Below are 20,697 nucleotides of genomic sequence, written 5' to 3' on the forward strand. Positions count from 1 at the left end.
CACCTCTTTGGTTAGGTTTATTCCTAGGTATTTTATGGTTTGTGGTGCAATTGTAAGTGGAATCGATCCCTTGATTTCTCTTTCTGCTGCTTCATTATTGGAGTATAGAAATGCAACTGATTAAAGTCATCCTTTAAACGTACATCAGACCATGCCACTCCTGTGTCCCGATGCTCCCATCTCATTTGGAGTAGGAGCCACTATCTTCTTCATAACCCTCACAATTGGCCCCTGCCTTACATCTCAGGCCTCTTCTATTCTTCTCCTCCACTCACTTCCCTCAGCCACCTTGGTCTGCTTGCTCTACTTGGAATACAACATTGCAGTTTTGATTCTGCTCCAAGACCTTTGTACTTTCTGTTGCTTGTAACTGAAATACTCTGATCTTTTAACTCCTTCAGGTCTTCATTTAAATGACATCTTCAAGCAGACTTCTCAGATCCTGCATTTCAAATTACAACCTGCACCCACAGAACCCCTTGCCTTCTTTCCCTGCTTCAGTTTTTACCGTAGCACTTACAATCCATCATCTGTCAGGTAAAAGAATTTAATTCCTCATTTGTTTATGGCCTCTCTACTTGTCCACTGGGATTTAAACTAAAGGAGGGTTGGGTGTTTTGTCTTATTTTGTTTACTGCTACATTCTTGGCACCCAGACCAGTATCTACACATGGTAGGCATAGTAGACATGCAATAATTATTCACTGAATGAATTTTTTAAATCCTATCAAAAGGCCCTACAGAAGGGATGTGCTATTGGCACTGTAAAAGATGATTGAATTCTGATTCCTTGACATCTCATAAAATCAGAAGGCTCTTGAATGGCCTAACTGTATGTCCCCTTTCTGACTCTTCTCTGTAGAAAAGTTCTCCTAGGCTTGTTATCCAATGGACCAAACACAGTTCGTGTATATCCCAAGTGGTAGGTTTCAGTTTCCTGCCAGCCCATGGAATTACTCAAATAAGCCAACCACACCCTCCCACTGGAACCAGGGGTCACCCTAGTCTCTTGGTAATACAACGCCTGCTTCTCACAGTCTCTGATTATTCACTCCGTTCCCAAGCACAAAGTAAAACCCCCATGTGGCCGTGCAGCATGTGGTGTCCTCTTTCCCCAGATTGTGAATATATGTGATTAGTAAATGGCTGTCACCTTCACCTGTCTGCTGTTGGGTGCCATCTGTTTGGTCATGCCCATAGCCCTAGGGTGAAGAGTGGGTGATCAAAACAGGTACATTCCAGGGGTGCCTGGGTGTCTCAGTTGGTTAAGCATCTGACTTCGGCTCAGGTCATGATCTCCTGGTTCATAGGTTTGAGTTCCACGATGGGCTCTGTGCTGACAGCTCAGAGGCTGGATCCTGCTTTGGATTCTGTGTCTCCCTCTTTCTCTGCCCTCTCCCCTGCTCATACTCTCTCTCTCTCTCTCTCTCTCTCTCTCTCTCTGTCTCTCACTCTCTCTCAAAAATAAATAAGCTTCAAAAATTTAAAATAATTGTTTTTAAACAGGTACACTCCATAATAAAATAATTTGTCATACTAACTACCTTTTAGAACAAGCTAAAATGTTCAAAGTTGAAATGAAGATGTGGTATTATATAATGGCTCTGTCCCAAGTTAAGAGACAAATCCATATGACCTCAAATTTATATATCTGTATGGTCTCAAACTATATTTTAATATTGTATGCACCCAGACTTCGTGCCATTGAATGACTATTTTCCTAGCTTTAGATATTTCAAGAAAAAGAGCGACAGGGCCCAGAGTTTCACTCGATAGCTTTGACAAACATAATAAATGTAAGAGTCAGGAATCAATTGTGTAAAGTTAATTGATTCTCGTTTGGCTGTAACACATTTTAATTCAAATGTATCTGCTCAGATTATAACTTCAGTTACTGTGTCTAATAAGTGAGTCATTGTTCTAGATGGTAAGTTAGATCCACTGGAATTAATTGTTAAAATGTAAAAAGCTGGGCAAGTACTCTACTGACCTGTCCAAATTCCTCCTCTGAAATTCTTTTGAAAGCTATAGGCAGTGCACCCTGCTAGTAAAAACAAATTGATACCTCTTCCGAAATTCTTACTTTGCCATTAGAAAGTTATAGAAAAGCTTTTGGTCTTTATAGTGCAGCTATATACCTATATATATTACCTATATAGTACTGTGTAACAAATTGCCGCCAAACTAAGCAGCCTAGACCAACAAAAATTTATTATCTCACAGGTTCTCTAGGTCAGGGATCTGGGTGTGACTTCACTGGGGGGCTTGGCTCGGAGTTCCTCATAGGTTGCAATCAGGCTGTCAGATGGGCTGCTGTCATCTCAAGACTGGATCCACTTCCAAGTTCACTTCACATCATGATTGGCAGGCTCCAGTCCCTTGTTGGCTGTTGGACTGAGTCCCTTGGTTGGTCTCCAGTCCCTTGTTGGCTGTTGGTCTGAGAGCCTCAGTCCTTTGACATATCTCATGGACCTTTCCATAGGGCGGCTTACAACAAGACTGCCAGCTTTTCCCAGGACAGAGAGAAAACAAGGGTGAACACAACACCGTGTGTGTGTGTGTGTGTGTGTGTGTGTGTGTGATCTAATACCCTGGAAGGAACAATCTATCACTTTCACCATATTCTATTCCTTAGAATCAAACCATTAGGTCCAGCCCACACTCAAGGGAAGAGAATTAAATGAGAATATAAATATTGGGGTGGGGCAGACCATTGGGGTCATTTCAGAGTCTGTCCACCATGGTATATATTGCTCGTATACATTGCACACAGCATTCCAGTACATATGAGGCCATCCTACCTCAAGAACCTGCAACTCCCCGAGAGCTGTCTTTGGCCACAGGAGCATGCCTGGCTTACAGGTGGGACAGACCATAGGGCAGGGGAGTTAACACCTCCAGGAACAGGCCTCAATTAGTAAAGGGTAGGAGGGAGTAGAAATAAATATTCCATGCCCCCGAGGCCACATTGTATCCCCAGTGTCCCTGAGGGCACTGAGCTCTAGTTGCCACAGTGGTAACCTGTTTATGAAAGCATCCGTTGTTAGCTTTCTTCCAGGCCAGCCCTATTTTGAGTCCTCTCTCCTTTACTGGCATCTCCAGGAATCACCTGTCAAGGTACTTAACTCCAGGGCTTGTCGCATGAACTGCTCCCAAGGGAACTAAGAAAACCGCAGACGGTAAACATTTCCTACGCATGACAGCAATACCAGAAGAAATTGCCAAATGCCAAGGAATTACACAGTTGTTTCAGTGGTTCTTTCTTCACTTAACAATTACTGAGCAATTGCCACATACATACACATACTGCTAATGTCCTGGGCACCCAAAATCTTTAAAAATTTATTTATGGGGCGCCTGGGTGGCGCAGTCGGTTAAGCGTCCGACTTCAGCCAGGTCACGATCTTGCGGTCCGTGAGTTCGAGCCCCGCGTCAGGCTCTGGGCTGATGGCTCAGAGCCTGGAGCCAGTTTCCGATTCTGTGTCTCCCTCTCTCTCTGCCCCTCCCCCGTTCATGCTCTGTCTCTCTGTGTCCCAAAAATAAATAAACGTTGAAAAAAAAAAAACTTTAAAAAAAAAATTATTTATTTATTTATTTATTTATTTATTTATAATATGAAATTTATTGTCCAATTGGTTTCCATACAACACCCAGTGCTCATCCCAACAGGTGCCCTCCTCAATACCCATCACCTACTCTCCCCTCCCTCCCACCCCCATCAACCTTCAGTTTGTTCTCATTTTTTAAGAGTCTCTTTTTTTTGACATTTTTTTTCAATATATGAAGTTTATTGTCAAATTGGTTTCCATACAACACCCAGTGCTCATCCCAAAAGGTGCCCTCCTCAATACCCATCACCCACCCTCCCCTCCCTCCCACCCCCCTTAAAGTTTTTTTTAATGTTTATTTATTTTTGAGATAGAGCTAGAGTGTGAGTGGGGGAAGGGCAGAAAGAGAGAGGCACACAGAATCTGAAGCAGGCTTCAGGCTCTGAGCTGTCAGCACAGAACCTGACGCGGGGTTCAAACTCACAAACCACAAGATCATGACCTGAGCTGAAGTCAGATGCTTAACCAACTGAGCCACCCAGGCGCCCCCTGGGAACCTAAAATTTTTTTTTTAATTTTTTTTCAATGTTTATTTATTTTTGGGACAGAGAAAGACAGAGCACGAACGGGGGAGGGGCAGAGAGAGAGGGAGACACAGAATCGGAAACAGGCTCCAGGCTCTGAGCCATCAGCCCAGAGCCTGACGCGGGGCTCGAACTCCCGGACCGCGAGATCGTGACCTGGCTGAAGTCGGACGCTTAACCGACTGCGCCACCCAGGCGCCCCTGGGAACCTAAAATTTTAAAAAGTCATTTTCTTCACTTTAATGGAGTGCTTGAAATAAAGAAAGAATAGAACTCCACACTTATACTTAGCTCTCATGTTAGTTGCAGAGTTGGGAAAGAAATCTACAGGATGTTAATGTTTGTATCTATTCACTATTCTAACTTTGAGGACTATTTATTTATATATTTGGGGTGTGTGTGTGTGTGTGTGTGTATCTTTGCATCACCTCGCACACATTTTGAAAGAAATACATGTCGTGTTTTTGACGATCTCAGCATCCATGTGCATGCTTCCCAGGGTCTAATCCATTCCACCTCTGAAAAGTTGTTGGGAAGGAAGCAGTCTGGGTAACCATTAGGGTCAACATGCCCAGCAGCCTTTCTGCCAAATCTGTCACCATATGGAGAAATGGTCATGGACAGTCATGCAGCCAGGAAACTCTAGGAATGAAGTGAATAAAGGAAATGGATGGATGATCCCTGGCCTCAGCCTAACAGGATGGGTGACACATCCTAGAATGTTCTTCAGTTATTCTGAAGTCAGGAGATTCTGCTTTTTTTTAATGTTTATTTATTTTGAGAGAGAGAGAGAGCGCGCGCGAGAGTGAACAGCGGAGGGGTAGAGAGAGAAGTCCCAAGCAGGCTCCACGCTATCAGCACAAAGCCCATTGCAGGGCTTGATCTCACCCACCATGAGATCATGACCTGAGCCAAAATGAAGAGTCAGACACTTCACTGACTGAGCCACTCAGGCGCCCCAGCAGATTCAGCTTTAAAGTTTCCTGCATCTTCATGGACGATGTCAATGAGGAATTATGGGGTGGGAATCCTCTCAAGTAACATAGCATACTTTGACCTACATTTCAGGGAAAGCAGTTTTCTCAGATACGCAGTCATCTCTGACAATCTCCTGAATAGGGAATTCCTCTAACTTGGAAAACTTCTCCAAAATATCCCACACCTATTGATCAATTCAGAGGGTGCCCGTGACTACTATGCTTGTAATCTCAAAAGAAAAGAATAATAAAACCTCTCCAAAACAACTACAAAATAATTCTAACAGCATGATGTATTTCAGCAAAATCTCTGCCCATGTTAAGCTAGCTGTTGTGAGGTTTGAGATTTCCATAGTGCCATGAGTACAAGATACCTTGGACAGGTTCTTTGTGGAATGGGGAATGTCTCCTGTCTTACACTTGCTCAACTCAAAATGACTGAAAGGATTTTCCTCGGGGTGTTTTAAAAACACCCCCCTTGAGCTGAGATGGAGAGTGAGACATCCCAATTTGAAAAGAGGGGCTGTTTATAGGAAGTGGCAGACACAATTATTATGGAGTTGCTTTCTCACCTGTACTTGGTGTTAGTATGAAACGATCGCTTGTGTGTGGAGACTCTCAGATGTATTCAGGATTATCCTACCTCCTTCACAAAGCACTTTGAACAAGTAACAAGGATCCCAAAAGGCAAGGAACTATTCATGGCTGTTGCTGAGAAAAGTGATGGACAATTACTGCAGGAAAAGTATAAACTTTGGAGTCGGACATATTTGGATTAGAAATACAATCGGGCTATGTTCACACCTGCATGGCTTTAGCAATTCATTCCAATTTGCTGAGCGTCAGTTTCCTCATCTGTAAAGTGGTAATAATGATACCTCCTTCTCAGGGTTGAGAACTAAATAAAGAATATAGGTAGAGATGCAGGCTATCACCCTTCCGTCCATCAGAGAAGCTGCCCTTCAGACTTTTATACATTTAGAAGTGATTTTTAACTGAACTGGGAAATGCCATCTGGTTTGGGCCCGTCATGTTATACCAGCCTTGACAAGGATTTAAAATAGTCTGAAGACTGGAGCACCCGGGCAGCTCAGTCGGTCAAGCATCCAGCTCTTGACTTTGGCTCAGGTCACGATCTCATGGTTTGTGAGATCAAGCACCGCATCAGGCTCTCTGGAGCCTGCTTGGGATTCTCTGTCTCCCTCTCTCTCTCTCTGCCCCTTCCCTGCTTGCTCACTTGCTCTCTTTCTCAAAAATAAATAAATATTAAAAAAAAGAAAAATAAAATAGACTAAAACCTAGTCACTTGACCCAGTGTATCAAGAATGGATTCCAAATGGAAGAGTGGCTTTGAGAAGGAAGAGACTGTTCATGTCATCTTCAAAGTTTTCCAATTTCTGTACAGTGAATCCCAAGAAGTGTGGCTGATTGGGACTTCACTTCCCAAGCCAGTTTTAACTCCTCCAGACTTAAGTGATCATCTGCTACTTTTGCCTCTCTGGCCCCATTCCTCCTTTTTGGTAATGACATCTTGGTTTTATTGTGGGGACTCATTTTCCCCTTAATTTCAGACAGTAGAGTTCAAGTGGGATTTGCTCCAGTTCACTGCCCCTGAGCTAGGAGACAGGAGTATGGCCTGGTCCTTAAGAAACAATTAGTTGGGAGACAGTTAAGTAAGGATTTTAGCTCAGTGTGTGCCAGGATTATAATTTTCAGTGAAGCTGTGGGGAAAGGATTCTCTTCCCAGGGGTAATGTGCAAGCTGCTAATGAGGACTCAGATTCTTTTTTTTTTAAATTTTTAAAAAATGTTTATTTATTTATTTTGAGAGAGAGAGAGAGAGAGAGAGAGAGAGAGAGAGAGAGCAGGGCAGGGGCAGAGAGAGAAGGATAGAGAATCACAAGCAGGCTCCACACTGTCAGCACAGAGACTGGACGTGGAGCTTGATCTCACAAACAATGAGATCATGACCTGAGCTGAAATCAAGAGCCAGATGCTTAACCAACTGAGCCACCCACGCACCTGAGCGCTCAGATTCTTGATAATGGAAGTTGATCCACCTTCTTCTGAACCTAATGATTTCCTAGAATTGTAAGGTATGTGAGTCTACAAATTTCCATTTTATTTATTTATTTTTTTATCTTATGTTTTGCTTCAGCCTGTTTAGGATGGTTGTCTCTTGCTTAAAACAAAGAAAAATTGTTGTCTAATACCCAGATGATGATGACACTGTATAACATTTATTGAGCACTTATTATGAGCCAGACGTTGCTTGAAGTCCTTAACAAGCTTTCTATTTCATTGACTCTTTTAAAAAAATGCAGTGAAGTGGGTGCTAATATTAGATCTATTTTACAGGAGAGAGAAATGAAGTGAGATGTTTTTAAGAAAACTGTCTGGGTCTACACAGCTACTCAGTACTAGAGCCAGAATTTGAGCCCAGTTCTGTCTCATTTCATGACATGCTCTTTATGATTAATAAAACATTCTGACTAATAAAAAGGAGCAGTGGTGTCTGGGTGGCTCAGTGGGTTAAGCGTCCGACTTCGGCTCAGGTCGTGATCTCACGGTTCCTGAGTTCGAGCCCTGTGCCAGGCTCTGTGCTGACAGCTTAGAGCCTGGGGCCTGCTTCCAATTCTGTGTCTCCCTCTCTCTCTGCCCCTCCCTTGCTTGTGCTCTGTCTCTGTCTCTCTCTCAAAGAAATGAATAAATATTTTTTAAAAATTTTTAAAAAGGGTGCCTGGGTGGCTCAGTCCGTGAAGCATCTGACTCTTGGTTTTGGCTCATGCCATGATCAAGCGGTTTATGGGATCTTGCCTCATGTTGGGTTCTGCACTGACAGTGCAACACCGGCTTGGGATTCTCTTTCTCTCTCTGCCCCTCCCCCACTCATGCATGCTCTCTCTCTCAAAATAAATAAACATTAAAAAAAAGCGCAAATGTCTTCACACATAATGGACAAGAAACACTTGTCATTCCATGTGTTTATCCAGGATATAAAGAATCACTTCCAAACCACATTCTTTGTTATTCTAAAAGCAGTTTTTAATTCCAATCATCTGGGTTCTTCACTGAGGATGGTTTTATGGAAAGGACTGTGGCTAGCAGAATTACAACTGTGGCAACTATAGACTTTAGCCAGCATATGAGGACAGAGAAATGATTGTAGTCAAAGGCTGTCCTTGGACTTTACCAATTTCTTGTGTGTGTGAAAAGGGAAAGGGGAGGGGAGTGGAGGTGGAGTATTTATGGGAAAATGTGGGCAGCTTGTTGAATTTTAGTGTTTTAAAAGCATTTGCTTTACATTATTTGCACTAATTAAAATGAAAGGTTCGAGGCTCCTGAGAGTTGACTCATTCCCATCATCCTAATATAGATGAATCGAGTTCCATTTGGTTGACGGTCTGATGGTCTGTACCAAATTTCTCAGTGTTGGCTGACAGCCTTGGAGAGATCTGTTCATTTTTACGTTTCGGTGAGTCATTCCACACACATTGCCGGCATTGGTTCCCTGAGGAGAGTGGGGAGGAGGCAGAAAGTTTTCCAGGCAAAAGTGATGGGCTTGGAAGTTCACTGGGGAACAGGAAGCCATCAGCTTCTATCCAGTATGAATTTGGGGTTTAGGTTTGAAGCCTTTATTCCTGAGCTCAGTATTTATTAGCATGGGCATTGTGCTCTTGGGACAATGATTCAAATCATATTATCTTCAGAGGTGAAGAAAATGGGTTTCTTTTGTTAAAAATTCAGCTGATTGGTCTCAACAAATCACACACACACACACACACACACACACGTGTGTGTGTGTGTGTAGGTGTTTATGTGTGTGCATGTATGTGTATGTATATCCCTTCCCACCCCAAACAGTTTCTTTCATATATGAAACACAATTTGCCATACTGGAAAAAAGTAAGTGCTGTGGAATCAAACACCTCTGGGTTTAAATCACAGCTATTCCAAGTATTATCTGGCTTTAGGCCACTTAACGTCTTGGAGGCTCAGTTACCTTCTCTTGAAAATACAGATGATCTTTGGGGTGCCTGGTGGCTCAGTGGGTTGAGGGTCCAACTCTTGATTTTGGCTGAGGTCATGATCCCAGGATCTTGGGATCAAGCCCCATGTTGGGCTCCATGCTGAGCATGGACCTTGCTTAAATTTCTCTCTCCCTCTGCCCCTCTCCCCTACTCTCTCTCTCTCTCTGAAATAAAAAAAAAAGTAAAATAAACTTATATAAAAAAACAAAAATAATAAAATGGGGTTGATCTTTACCTCTCATGCACATTTGTGAAAATTAGAAATGGTGTTCTCTTTGTGCCCAATACATAGTAGGCACTCAATAAAGCAGTAACTCATGGCATTTAGAATCCGAGAGACTTTAATATTTATTCTTTATTTCTGACTCTATCCTTCAGTAGATTTTGATAGCTTGGATTTGGGCAAGTTATTGGGCCTGTCTCACTCTGTTTCTGGTTCCGTAAAATGTTCTGTAACAATACCATGTACGGTAATTGGGGGATTCAGTGATGCATTGCCGCTAGTAATTATGAGTCCCTTTAATTCCTTTCACACAATGCACATAAAGCATTTCATACAGTTTCTAACACATAGTAAGAAGTGAATAGAGTAGTTGTTATTATTAGGTTAAATAATAGAAATTGCTATTATTCAACCATTTGGACCTGCAAAAATGGCAATTTCATATGGTTCACCTGGATATTATTGTTCCTAAAGGGTACCTGTAATTGTGGTCAAGGCTCTGTGTTTAGCACTCAGTAGCCTAGATGCTCTTGTTTTGTTTGAGCCGTAGAAACCTGAGATTAATTGCTACCTTTCTTCCCCCAGGACTTTGGGCCGTGATTGATTGAACTTCACAGGAGTCTAATTAATTCACCAGGTTCCGGTGAACTTCTCACGAGCTTAAGAAGCCACGTATCCCTCCCAGTGTTACAGGGGTAGGAAAGTAACTCTAGAGAGAGTGGCTACACTTGTGACCTACTGCCAGGGGATGGATGGATGCTCATGCTCCTCCAGTGCAACAAACACTCAAATTCCTGAATCTCAAGAATTCTCAGATTTTTCCCTGCACTGAGAAAATGCATGCTACAGTGCTTCGATTCCTCTACCTTGTAGTGAATTCTCCTTGGTCGAATATGATCTTAATGATCTCCACAGGAAAAATAGTGATGATGTCAGAGGACATGATGGCTTGAACTAGGGTGATGGAGCTTTGGCAGTCAGGGACAATTGTGGAGTGTATGATATATTTAGTAGGTGGGGCCAGTTTGGCCACGATTATTGAATTATTTGGATATGGGGATAGGATATGAAATAGAAGAGCAAACTCATATGGGCATTGGGAGGATGGTGGTGCCACTTCTTTAGGTGGGGAGGACCAAGGGTATGGAGGAAATCAAAAGAGTCCTATTTTGGCTGTGCTAAATGTGAGGTGCTTGCATATTAGTATCTAAGTGGAAATGTTAGGAAAGCAGTTGAAGATACAATGTGGAAAGTTCAAGGCATAAGTTGGGGCAGGGGATTTATTGAACATCACTCTGTGTTCCCCATTACGCTACATTTCCGTAGTGGTAGAAACAAAGACACATAGTTAGAGAAAACATTGATAAACAGAGAAATAACAGGAAAAGAGAACCAAGAGACTGAGCATCTGAGAGCAAAAGAGATAATGGAGAACAAAAAAGAACTGAGTGTCAAACACCTCTTGATTTGAGTTTGTAGAACGTGCAACGCAGCGGGCTGCGTACTCTTACATTCAATAGCTTGTGTAATGCTCACGGCAACCTCTGTTTCCCCTGAGAAAAGTGACACTCGTGGAGTTTAAGTAACCTACCTAAGCATCACAGCTCGTCCAGGGCAGAGCCGAGACTCCGAACAATCGACCTGTCTCAATTCAAGCCTGTGTTCTGAATGAATAAGATGTTTATTCCTCCTTGTCAGTAAAATAATACAATTTGTTAGCAATGAACAAGGAACAAAGCTTAAGAAAAACACAGGTTCGAGGCACCCTGGTGGCTCAGTCAGTTGAGCGCCTGACTCTTCATTCTAGCTCAGGTCATGATCTCGGAGTTTTGTGGGTTCAAGCCTTGCGTCAGGCTCTGGGCATGCATGGAGACTGCTTGGGATCATCCATCTCCTCTGTCTCTACCCCTCCCTGCTTTCTCTGTCTCTTTCAAAATAAATAAATACACTTAAAAAAAAAAAGAAAGAAAGAAAGCAAAGCACAGGTTTTTCCTGGCCTGCAAGATGCCAGTCTGTAAAGCCTCATCCACTGGAATTCATGCCCTTTGAGTCTGCAGATTAGACACATCATTTGGAGGCAGTAGGGGAAAAAAGAAGTAAAAAGAAGATAACAATTCAAAATAGGGTCACTTGTTTAGAGTAGGGAGCAGAGATTTTGTTTTTATTACCACATGCAATCTCTATTTTCTATATAACTTCTTTCTGCTTGGGTTGCTCTAAACACACCTTGCCCTTCCACTGGGAATTTTCTGACTGGCTTATGGATTAAAATTGTCCTTCCATCCATTCTAGGCAGTCAATTATAGCTTATTATATTTAGTTGTTCCATAGTCTCAGCACATTGGTACCTTTTGTACTGACTTTTTAGTGGTATTTCTCCGGGAATTCATTGGTTTCCTTAACTGGAATGTCCAAGGGACGAACCTCTTTCAGGCACAGATGGATTCAGAAATTTAAATACTATTGTCAGGGACTCTGTCTCTCTCCCCAGCTCTAGGCTACACACCAATCACTTGGCTTCTTTTTCAGACAGGTTTTGTATCTGTGATGATGAGACTGTGTCTGGTTCTGCACTCCAGTCTTCTTTATAGTTTAGGATGATGAAGGGAATAGAGATTCTGTCTCTCTGTCCATCTGTCCATGTTGCCTCTCATAAAAGGTTTTCCTGATTGCACCACATGTCATCTCTGCAGCCAATCACACATGAAGATGACTGGCTATAAGGGATGATGACAAGGTGTAAGGGAGGCAAGCCCCTGGGATTTACAGTTCAACGGGTACCATATGGGACGGAGGAGGGCAGTTTCCCAACATAAAAACAATAGACACGCATTTCAGTGCTTAGATTGGATGGAGACCATTGTTGCTATTAGCTTTGCTGCTATTTTATGCCAGTCTGGGGCAGTGTCCAAAGCCATACAATAAATCCGAGATTAGCAGCAGGTCCCTGGTTTGATTATTGACAGAGGAAGGGTCTTATTTGCTTTCTTTTTTGAGAGCATTGCCTCAACCCTGAGCTCCAAGTAGCTCTGTGATCAGTTTCTGAGATCTTATCAGAGGAATGACAAATCAACTTGGAAAGCAGACCTATTGAAATGTCTGAACAGATTCAATCCTCTCTCCGACCTAACAATTCAACTTTCTCTTTAAGTCCAAGGCCAGTTGTGTGGAGAAGCCATTCCTTTTCTTCTTGAATCTAGGAAGGCCAATCTGGTTGATTATATCTTCAGGATTCAGTGCTCACATAATAATGGCTTTTTGATGGTCCTTTTGTGAGTTTCCTATAAGACGAGCCAGCAAAATGGGTAGTTAATTTGGGGCAGAGTCACACAGCTGTCAAGAACTGCCGAACTGCAGCTCTCAGAATTGGCCTGAAGGTATGTTTGTTTGGTATGCACAGTGTTGTAATGATTTGATTTAGTTTCCATTATTTTAAAAACAGGTGGTTTCACCTTAAAAAAAATACTGATTTCTACTTTAGTGGAAAAGGTGGCAACACTGGGCGCGCATTCCCACATTCAGTAGTTGGTGGGAGCTGAATCGTAGCTGCCTCTCTAGTTGGGCCTTCCAGCAGTCAGGAATGCATTCTGCTGCAAGTAATAAAGGTTTAACCCATAGGCACATGTATTGCTTGCTTAACAAGGAATCTGAGAAAAGGCTTGTTTAGGCTTCATCTAAGAGCTCAACAACAGTATTTTTCTATCTTTTGCTGCCATCCTCAGTGTAGTAACATTGTTCCTTCTTCCTTATCCCATCAGTCTGAAGGGAAAGAGGCCATTCAAGGGAGTGGTCCTTGCCTGTTTATCTCTTTTTTAAGGAAGGGGAAAATTTCCCAGAAGCCTCCTAGACGTCTTTCCCTGGACCTCATTGGCCAGAGCTGGGTCACATAGTCACGTCTATCTGCTAACGAAGATATCCGGATTCCCATGATTTGTTTGCACCAATCCTGATTCATCCCCCAGGGTTGAGAACGTTATGACCTGAACAAAGTCGGGGTTCTGTTAGCAAGGAGAGAGGGTGTCAGGAGTGACCGTGGTGGGCAATCACCAGGTACCGCCCTGGAGGCTGTGGTCTCCCTCTTACCACAGCTGTCTTCACTTCCTGTGGTCTTACCCCTGCCACCTTCACTCCTTTAATTTTATGTGAATGGCCTTTGTAGGTGTTTGCAATTGTGGCACCAGGTACAGAAAACAACCTTTGTCATTTCTTCTTGTTCTCATTTGATTCTGGCAAAACAAGATGCCTGGTTCATTAAATTAGAAGAAACTTGATCCTAAGCTGCAATTGCCCACAACTAGCTGTGTGACAAGGGACACTGTGAATACTTTCTGAGATTTCCTTACATACAAAATGAGGGTGCTTTATTTAAGTGTTAAAATTCCCAGATCTTATATTAGTACCTGGTATCTAGTAGTTATTTAAGAAATACTTTGCCTTTTCTAACTCTTAAGAGCTTTGAAAATATGTGAAAAAAGGGGCGTCTGGGTGGCTCAGTTGGTTGAGTGTCTGACTTCGGCTCAGGTCATGATCTCGCAGTTCATGAGTTCAAGCCCTGCATTGGGCTCTGTGCTGACAGCTCAGAGCCTGGAGCCCGCTCCAGATTCTATGTCTCCCTCTCTCTGCCCCTTCCCCACTCATGCTCTGTCTCTCAAAAATGAATAAATGTTAAAAAAAATTCTTTAAAGAAAATATGTGAAAAAAAAGAACATCTTTCTTATCCTAGAATATTACTTTGGGGTGATGGTGTTACTTTTTCTATATAGAAGTATTCTGGTCTACATATAATACCTCCCCATTTAAGAAGCATGTGAGATAGAGGGAATTACAAATTATTTTGGAAGATTTTTGTTTGTTTGTTTTTGTTTTTAAAACAAACTTAGGGGCAAAGAGATATTTTAGAAACTAAAAGCTGTCAGTGAGAAAGGTGATATAATTAGAATAAAAAACATTTTTAGGTCTCCAATAAATTTATTTGCTCTTATAACATAACTAAATCTCTGAAATCTTATTTGGTGGCAATCAGTTGTTTAACATGAACACTTAAAAGTGGTTTCTTTAGTTATATCAAATATATTTGGTTATATGTTATTCATAGAACCACATTTCTCTCCCTTTATTATTTTAAGATCTGACTGTTTTTTTTCCTATTCACATGGTATAACCAATACTAACTTCTAGTGAGCAGTGAGTGCTTACTGTATGCCACACTCAATGCACAGTATGCAATAGGTACACCATAAATAGCTCTTAAGGCCAGGCAAATGAATTCAAAGCAAGTAGAAGAATGTGGTCTTGGCCCTTCAACCCTGACCTAAATAAACACATAAGCAGGGTGGCACACGTACTGAAAGATACCAGGGCACAAAAATCAGATTGCCCTGGATTTGAATCTCCATTCTACCATATTTGCTAATCATATGTCTGCAGGCCAATCGCTTCACTTTTTTAATAGAAGAATTCCCACCCCTCCAGGTTGCCTAGGAATTAAAACAAACCATGAATGTTAAGTCCTTCCTTCAGTGCCTCGCACGAGGTGAGGGCTCAATTGGTATTAGCTGCTCTTAGTAACCTGTCAACTACTGTTCAGCAGTGCTGCGTAACAAACTGTCCCACAACTCAGCGGCTCACAATAATAAGCATTTCTTTTTCTTGCCTGTGGGCCTGAGGACCAGCTGGAATGGTTCTCATGTTGTGGGCTGACTGGGTCTGGCTCCCTCGAGGCTATGAGTTGGGTTCGGTTCTGCTCATCCTGTTTGGATCAGTGCCTGCCCAGGGACGTTCCTCTTGTGAAGGAGTGCAGGAGAGCAAGCCAACGCATGCTAACATATGAGAAGACTTGGTTTACTTCATGTCCACATTGCATGGCCAGGTCCCAAGTCAGTGGGGCGGGCAAGTATTCCACTCAAAGTAAATGTTTGCCGAAAATAATTGGCGTCTATCACGTTTTGTAACTTTGGCATCCGAGTAAAGCAGCCTGTTCTCTAAGTGTCTATCTAACTCTGAACTGCATACCTTTTGCTTCGCCAGGGCATCAGTACCCCTACCTTACATGTAGGTGGTCTGTGCCTTTTTCCCACGTGTTCATGGAATTTGGTTGCTTTGCATTAAGTCATACCAAGGCAATAGTAATTTGTGTTTCCCATGATACTTTGAAGCTAACTCTCTTGCAGGATCAAAAATCATGGGACTTTTATGTACTTTTCATGCTCTGTCTCCACTTCAGCAATGTTGATGTGTTTCCTGGGAAACACAGTATCATTATGGGATGATTGCATTAGTGAGCTGAACTACCTAATTGGTCTGGTATTAACCCCAAAGTTCTAATAAGTCGCTCAGAGGATTATACAATTTTAGGTACAGCACTCTGTGGCTCAGTGATGTTTGGAATTACTTTGCTGCAGGCTTTAATATGCTTTTGTCTGTGTCACAAAGCCAGATGGTATCTCAAGGATGTTCCTTCTGAAAGTTTACTATTTCACTCCCCAATTATTTGTCAATGCTGCATTACATCTGTATATGGATTTAGTATTTCGGTTATTTGTAAGTGACTCTGAAGGTGGATCCTATCAAGGAATTTTAAATTTTTCGAGGATACAGATATGAATCGTGTGGGGAATGAGTCACTTAGCTAGCGAACGAACCTTGCTCACCCAGCATATATGGTTAAGGTGCTTTGCTATTCTGTACTCATCTCTGCAGAAGCTATCACTTTCCTGATATCATTACTTTCCAGAGTTTTTTTTTTATTGTTTTTTTTAAGTAGTAGCTAATGTATATTGAACATTTATGAAGTGCCAGGCACTACATGCTTAAAATGAATTGTCCCATGGAGATAATTGCCATTACACCATTTTACAGATGAGGAAAACAAGGCTCACTGAAAAGAGGTCTTGTCGGATTCACACAGTACTAACTGGCGGAGCCAGGATTATAATCTGGGAAGTCAAACTCCAGAGTCCCATTCGTTTTCTATCACTCCTAGCAGTGATGGTGGACGTGAAGAGCTTTACAAAATCGGGAGTTCTAATCTGGAAATTACATGCATTGGAGACATCAAAGAAGAAAATGTCATATTCGGCAGTGAGTCAGATCTCTGCACTTTCTATTAGGAAAACAAGAAAAAAATGATTTGTGAAATTGTTTCAGTGAGTGGTCCAACCAGTATTTATTTTAATGGCCTTGTAAATGACTTTAGTCCCATATTTATAGAATCAGTAAAGACTGAGGGGATTATTTATAGTTTCTCAGTTATGCTTTACTGCATTTTGTGGGGGAAAATATAATTCAAAGAGATATATCTGAGAACTTGGTGGTTTTCAAAGGGTTTGGAATACATCCCACTGGGCTCTCAAGGGCTCCTGTATTTCCATCATTATTTCTTCTTTTATATTATAGGGTCTACCTTCACAGAGGGGAATATAGATGTAAAATACTCCACACCAGGAATATAATGTCAAATCCCTAGCACATGGCAATTGTTCATGTATTAGAACTCAGAGAGTCACAATTTATCCCTCAAACTTGAGTTGTTAAGGTGCCATATGCAGCTGTAGAGGTAGAGCAGATTGGCAGGGCTTCTGTGTTCAGACTCTGGAGGAATAATGAGAAAGGACAGTGAGCTTCAGGGCTGGCGACAACAGCCAGGGAGGCATCCTTCAAAAGTGAGATATTTCCAAAAAAAATCTAATGGTGGTATAACAGTCCTTACAGCCATAAAAAAAATAGTTTGGGGGCACCCGGGTGGCTCGGTTGGTTAAGCATCCGACCTCGGCTCAGGTCATGATCTCATGGTTCGTGGGCTCAAGCCCTGCGTGGGGCTCTGTGCTGACAGCTCAGAGCCTGGAGCCTGCTTAGGATTCTGTGTCTCCCTCTTCCTCTGCCCCTCCACCACTCATGCTCTGTCTCCCCAAAATGAATAAATTAAAAAAAATTTTAAAAAGAAAATTTTGGGGCAAGGTAGCAAAATGGTAAGATGATGAGGTAGTGAGACAAGTTGCTCTAAAACTGGTACTTTTTTACAAGCTTGTTATCTCAGTAAGCATTAACCTCTACCTCTCGCCTGACATTCAGTCTCTACAGTTCCCCTTCTTCTGGTTCCAGTACCTAATTTTCTTTGGGGGCATGATTTCTCCCCCAGTGTGTGCCATTTTGGTAGAACTATCATTCAAGGTACATCTTCTCCCCTTGCCAAGAGATCGTCCCATAACGGAAGCTAAAAAATTATATTTTGTTTCCCAGTATTCTGATTCTTTAATGAAGTAATGTGAAGGCAGCAAAAACAGTTGGAGCTGGTTCATTCCAGCTGTGGTGGCTGATGAGTTGGCCAATTTGCTCTTGCTCCCAGGATCCCCAGAGCATCACTGGTTCCTGGTAGCCTTTTTGCTGTCTGGTTTTCCAGCCTTTCCCTCAAATCTGAACTGTTCTCCTGACACCCCCAATGAATTACTTTGTGCTTAAGTTAGATGGACCTGATCAATTTCTGTTGCTTGCCAACTAAGAATCCTAACTGAAATAGTTGGGTTTGTTACCATTAGCTATAGAAGAACAGTTTTAAAGATGAGATTTCTGAAAATATCTAATAAGTAGTTTCAGAAGAATAGCATTATCTAAAATTCTGAAGATAAAAATATAGCAAAATTTTTGCAGGAGCTTTTCTACTGTATGTTGAAAACACTCTACAGGGGCACCTGGGTGGCTCAGTCGTTTAAGCGTCTGACTTCGGCTCAGGTCATGACCTCGTGGTTCGTGAGCTGGAGCCCTGCATCAGGCTCTGTGCTGACAGCTCAAAGCCTGGAGCCTGCTTCAGATTCTGTCTCTCCTTCTCTCTCTGGGCCTTCCCCTCTTGAGCTCTGTCTCTGTCTCTGTCTCTCTCTCAAAAATAAATAAACATTAAAAACAATTAAAAGAAAACACTCTACAACTCAATGGAGGTCTGAATTATAGAACTGAAGGGGTGCCTGGTGGCTCAGTTTGTTAGGCCTCTGAAGCTTGATCTTGGCTCAGGTCATGATCTCACGGTCTGTGAGACTGAGCCCTGTGTCAGGCTTTGCACTGATAGCACAGAGCCTGCTTGGGATTCTCTCTCTCTCTCTCTCTCTCTCTTCTCCCTGCTCTCAAAATAAATAAATAAACTTCAAAAAGAATTTACAGTGTAGAACTGAAAACACCTTTCTAAACTGATCTCTCCCTGGTAGTTATCACAAGAACAGAGAACAAAAATTCTGAATATAAGAAAGAGCTCTCCTAGCCCTTCCCCGCCCCCATTTATATATAGGTTTCTCCCACTACCCAAAAGTAGAGCATGTCTATGTAAACTTTCCCAGGCTGAAATGAGACAAAACACAGACACTATTATCATTAATTTCTATGGAAAAATGTTTGAGCATTCCCAGACCCCCAAAGTACCTTCTCTTAGGCTTTTCTCATACCTTAGGACACATCTTTCTAACAGATTCACAGAATAAATGAACATAAAGCACAGATGTCCACAGACACAGTTATGGTGCTGAGATCTTGATGCTGAGACGCTGAGTATAGGTCTGGGGAAGGAACTCACTGGAGCCGCTCTCACTGCTCAGGGTGCACGCTGCGTCGATAAGGGCTCACTGCAAAACACAAGCTGAATGCTATTTTTACTTGTCACCTTTTCCCGTTAAGGTGAAAATCCTCTTTGGATTTCTTTTGGTTAATGAAAGTAGGTACTAATGTAGGTCTTTCATAAAAGTGAGGTGGCTCAACATGAGCTTTGGAAAAGCAGGAGAATGGCTGTATTGAACTTATTCTCCAGACTTCTTCTCTGAATAACAGTTGTGTCTTCTTCCTTCTGTGTTCATTCAACAAATGGTTTTCTTTGCTTTCTCTCTTCAGGTCAGGGAACAAAGCATTAGCTACTCTAAAGTAAAGTTGACTCAAGAGTAAAGCTGCTCTTTATTCTTGGGTTCTTCTGAGAGCCTATGAATTAGTTTGGGGGTTAATCAACAGAACACACAATGGAATGATCTCCATCAGATTGTCCATCAGATTGTCATAAATAGATACATCCTGCAATTATCATCAGAATGATTTGTTACCATTTGCAAGTAGATGAAGAAGGGAGATGCCAGTTATTCATCAACATTCAAATCCCAAGAAGCAGTTTTCCATTCATTCACTTTTCCAGTAATTCTTTGGGTCTGGCTGGGTTTTGCTTGGCTTTTTCCACTCTTTCCCTAGTTTCTATTCTGCCAAACATCTAATCATGCTCGGATGCATTCTGCATAATAAACATACACTTTGCACTTTCTATGACTAGTTTAGTACAATAACATTTTAATATTAGTCTGTTCCTTCTCCAAATCCTTCTTTGGAATAACTATTTAGCAGTTGGACTGAATCTGTTTTTAGAGTGAATGGTAATAATAATAATAATAATAATAATAATAATAATAAGGTTTCCACCTTGCGCTTGATAACTGAGGGCATGTGTATTAGTTTGTGCATCAGATATGGAGGAATCCATTCTAATTTAAGCCCTCACTTGATTCTTTCAGATACTTGACTGGAACCTCTTCTTTGATGTAATCTGAAGGCGACTATCAGCACTTAATATTTCTAAGAAAAATATGAGCACAGCACATGATTTTTGCAATTAGACACACATGGGTGTTTGTTTTGGTTTTCCCAAGCAGATCTCTGAGACAAGGATTACAGGACTGCTCCTTTATACAGGAAGTGGTCACAAGGAACACTCATAGAAGATGGGATCAGGAAGGAAACCAATGAAGGGAAACCTCACGGGCCCGTCATCACTGTGGACGTCTGGAGCTTAGTGCTTTGGGAGAACCCCGAGAGACAGAATGTGATCCAGGTACCCCAGTGGAGAGGAAGGAAGCTGATGCATGCATCTACCAACTCCCCAGCTGACTTTGATTGAGAGCTGCCTTAGGGGCATTCATTCTCCAGTTTTCCACCTGGACATGCATGGGCCAAGTATGCGCCCACAGCCAGACCAAAAAAAAAAAAAACCCTCAGAAAGAGGCTCAGATGTTCACAATAAGCAGCTTTCAATGTGAAAAGACTGGTACTATGGGCTGGGCACGGACAGCATCATTTATCCACTTTGCAAATCTCAACATACAGGAAGTGGGGGTGGCTGCTCTCTGAAAAGACCACATTAGCTGCTCCTAATCACTATGTTTTGAAAGGAAAGACATCCTTGCTCCAAGATTTTTTTTTTCCTGGAGATATTCAGAGATTTCTATATTTCAGAAATATAGTCATTAGAGAATAATTCCTTTGGGTTAAACTAATGGAAATCCACCCTGAACCACCGTCATCAGAATTACCTGGGAGTGCT

This window comes from Prionailurus bengalensis, chromosome A2, assembly GCF_016509475.1.
Source record: "Prionailurus bengalensis isolate Pbe53 chromosome A2, Fcat_Pben_1.1_paternal_pri, whole genome shotgun sequence".
NCBI lineage: Eukaryota > Metazoa > Chordata > Mammalia > Carnivora > Felidae > Prionailurus > Prionailurus bengalensis.